This window comes from Scyliorhinus torazame, chromosome 16, assembly GCF_047496885.1.
Source record: "Scyliorhinus torazame isolate Kashiwa2021f chromosome 16, sScyTor2.1, whole genome shotgun sequence".
Lineage (NCBI taxonomy): Eukaryota > Metazoa > Chordata > Chondrichthyes > Carcharhiniformes > Scyliorhinidae > Scyliorhinus > Scyliorhinus torazame.
The window spans coordinates 20,235,626-20,240,075 of NC_092722.1; positions in this window are offsets into that span (position 1 = coordinate 20,235,626).

Below are 4,450 nucleotides of genomic sequence, written 5' to 3' on the forward strand. Positions count from 1 at the left end.
CTGGTAGCCCGGACACAGATACTATTGGCATGGAGGGACCCAAAGCCCCCAAAGTCGGAGACCTGGCTATTGGACATGGCTAGCTTTCTCTGTTTGGAGAAAATCAAGTTCGCCTTGAGAGGTTCACTGTTAGGGTTCACCCGGAGGTGGCAACCGTTTGTCGACTTCCTTGCGGAAAATTAATCGTCAGCAGATTGAGTTGGGGGGGGGGGAAAGAGTAGTTTAGGTGAGAGTAGGGGGGTAATAAGGGTGGGAGCTGTACGAAAGGTAAACGGTTTTTGCACTATGTTTATGGTTTCATGTATCTTGTTTATTTATACCTCAAAGATGCCTCAATAAAATGTTTATTTTTAAAAATCCCTTTTAGTGAGATACCACCCCTGAGTGTCCTGACTGCTCATTGGTCATGTCCTATTCTATGTGTTCATTAGCTGCATGTTTGCATATCATGACAGCGTGGAGAGTTGAGTTGAGCAAGGAGGTGCTTGTTTCATTTTGTAGAAAAGTACCTTTTTAACAAACGTTGAAAATTTTATACACATTCAGATCCAGATAAAGGTAGAACGTTTTTAAGCAATTTTGTTTTCAAATGGGAACTGCAAATGGAAAGGGGGAGGAATCTTGAAAAGGCAAAATGTTGCATTTTTTTCCAGTCCGTCAACATCTGAAAAGATTCTGATGACTGGTATTTACTCTTCACAAGCTCTGCCCAGTGTAATCTTGTTGGTGGATCACAGACTGGCCCTGGAGTGTTAAAACCGGTCCTGTGAGATCCTTGAAAATTTACAATATTTTCTGTTTTTATTCCAAAACTAGATTTGTAAAGTATACTTTCTGCTCCTTTCGATTGTACAAAATTCTTGATTCAATAATTAAGAAGCACCACTCAGCCCATCCAGGTCCTGTACTTGTATTACAGGGTATATACAAAATACCATCCAAGCACAAAATATTGGCCAAGTATTAAAATTCAGGACAATAACATGCCAGCTTCCATTCTGAGACAGCTGACAAGCAGTGCTTGTTTTGAGTGTCTCTGGCGTTTCCTGTTGAAACAGTTTTGTGACTGGGATATTTGCCAAGGGTTTTCAAGACAGAAAGGAAAAACAGGCTCCAGAGACTCAACAACTTTCCCAAAATGTCTGATTGAGTAGCTAGTTATAAGAAAAGATGACAAGAAGGCAGTGACCCAAAAACCTAGTCAATAGCAAGAGTTTTTTGGCTGGGGAGAATGTGCTCAAATTACCAGAAAAAACAATGAGCAATGAAGACTGTTCCAGGTTTGTCACTCAGAGCAAACTATTGAAGGGAACAGCCCATCTGTCAAGCATAGCGTGGTGTCCAATACTGTCGTCATTTTATAGTAGGCCATTCTTATTCCCAATCGTGCTCAGATCAGAGAATGCATACAGTTCAGGAGGCCATTCGGCCCATTGTGGTCTGCACCAACCCTCTGAAAGAGCACCCGATCTCCGTAACCCCACCCAACCTTTGGACACTAAGGGGCAATTTAGCATAGCCAATCCTAACCTGCATATCTTTGGACGGTAGGAGGAAATCTGAGCACCCAAAGGAAGCCCACGCAGACATGGGGAGAACTTGCAGACTCCACACAGACTTCCCCCAAGGCTGGAATTGAACCAGGTCTCCAACACTGTGAGGCAGCAGTGCTAACCACTGTGCCGATCATGGAAATTATAACACAGAAATGGTTACGTAGTGGTAGATCTTCAACTTGAGCTAGCTACTGTAATTTTTTTAAATAAATTTAAAGTACCCAATTCTTTTCTTTTCCAATTAAGAGGCAATTTAGCGTGGCCAATCCACCTACCCTTCACATCTTTGGGTTATGAGGGTGAGACCCACACAGACACGGGGAGAATGAGTAAACGCCACACAAATAGTGACCCAGCACCATGATCGAACCTGGGTCCTCGGCGCCATGAGACAGTAGTGCTAACCACTGTGCAACCATTCCGCCATTACCCTAATCTTAATTCCTTGCCCAATCTCATATCCTATATATTTTCCCTTTTCAAATACTTGTTTACCAGAGTTTATATTAAAGATGCTGTTGTCCAATCCTCCATTTGTTTGTTCATTAAGTTTGGAAGATTCACAATTACAACATTCAAGATTAATATTTTATTGATGCCTGTAAACAAATGGCACTGTATGATGTTTTCCATGTTTAAACAGATGCACAGACCTCTGGACTGACGACAGGGTTTATGCATAGTCTTAGCATTTTGGCTTTTACCTACCTAGGGTATGGAGAACAGTTAGCTTAGATGGCTAGCATGTGGTTCAGGATAACAACAACAGCACATGTTCAATTCCTGTTCTATCTGAGATGAATTTGGGAGTTGTCTTATCAACCTGCTCTGAGAGGGGAAGGCACTAGCAAACCACCAGAAACTACCAAGAAAACAGCTTGGGATGAACTGTTGACAGACTACGAGCCAAGGACCTGCCCTTGGGCAGAGTATACATCACAAGACTACCTAAGCTATTGTGAAAAAAGTGGAGACAAGGTATCTGAGCCCACGGCCCCCCTTCGGACAACATGTTGAGAAGCCAAACAGTAAAGTTAGTATTTTTAATGTTTCCAGGCACAGTTAGAACTTTCAGTTCAACTTTTAAGCAACAACGCAACAGTTATTTCCTACATAAATGAAGGGGCACACAATCCAATATTTCTTACTCGGTCAACTAAAAAGAATAATGATGCAAGAACCAGGCTCCGGGCTGGAATTAGCGTACCTCAGGCAGGTACCTCAGGCAGGCAAGTTCACAACTCGCTAGACCTGCCTCAGTAAAAAACAAAATACCCAAAACATGTGATTTTTTGTCTGGGTGAACAGGTGCATGGTAAGTTGGGCATGCTGACCCTGGAAGCAGAATGCAGTTAGCCACAGGGGTGGCAAGTGTTGAGGCAAGCCGGATAAAAAGTCCACTGGATTCTCTGGGACTTCGGCTTAGTTGCTCTACAAACTATTAAGCCTTATAAAGGTACAGTAAAGTTGCCTTAGGCCCAAATGACCGTAGGCTGAAGGGGGAGCTCCCCTTTGAGGGGGAGAGCTGACTGGTGGTGGCTTAACCAGTCAGATCACCATACCTCAGGCGACTGGCAAATTTGAGAAGGCAGGGCCGTCATGAATAACCTCAGCTTGTACAGAGATTGAACGTGCACTGCTGGCCTGGTTCTCATCACAAACCAGCTTTCTAGCCCATTGAGCTAAACTGGTCCGCAGATCCTGTCGCCCTCACCTTTCAGCCTCCCTCATTGCATCTAGCCCCTCATACCCTCAACGGGAACTCAAGCCCCCAATCCACTTCTCCACAGGGCCCGTCATACTCTCCATGCACCCTTCATGGCCACTCATCCAACATTCACGATGGGCAGACCTCAGGAGCCATGAGATGATTTTTTGTATTAAAAAAAAGTACTCCATTTTTTGTTTTAAAAAAAGTACTCCATTTTATTTCCCCAATTAAGCGGCATTTTTTGCATGGCCAATCCACCTACCGTGCACATCTTTTTGGGGGTTTGTAGGGGTGAGACCCACACCGACACGGGGAGAATGAGCATACTCCACAAAGACAGTGACCCGGGAACCAACCATGCCCTCTGCGCCATGAGGCAGCAGTGCTAACCAGAAATTCATTTCTAACAATACAGCTCTCACTCCTACACACTGATACTGAAACAAATCATTCATAGAATCAATTCACTGCTTTTAAATCTTGTGATTAATTTCTTATAAAAACAATTTTCTATTCCAACCTCACATCAAAGACAGCTAATTCTTTAATATACTCTTTAAGCTGTCAATCAAATTGTGAACCCTGAACCGCTGCTGAGATAATTGTAGATTTTGAAACTGTGCCAAGCGTTCATTATGACATGATGGTGCTTGGGGAAATGTTCCTGTCGATCAAAAAAGACCAGCAGAGAGTTTTTAAACTCTCACTGGGAATTAGTGCTTTTTATGTTGAAACAGCAAGCATCATGACAGTTCTACAAACGTTACTCCCCCTTCAAGAGTGTTTATGACAACTCCGTCAGTTCATGACTCTCACACTATGGGTAAGACCCTTGCAACATTGAAAGTGGGTCCTCACTGAATTCCGGTTTTCCTTCTGTGTGAATAATGTCCAGCCTCCTTTCCCCATCAGCAAAAATTGGATCTGTGGGGGACGGGACTTGTGCACACAGGTCCTGTCCACCATTTTTAAAGATCTGTGGATATTTCCTATTGTCACAAAAATCTGACCCCTGGTGACAGGGAAAAGCCATGTTCAGCTCTGGATTTAAAGGGCTGATATAGTTGGTTGGACAAATGTAATTCCTTGATCTTCCAAAGATGTGACCATCACCCAAACTGTTCACTTTGAACAAGAACTTTGCAGAATGAAGGACTGAAATGCATTAACACAACATAAACAG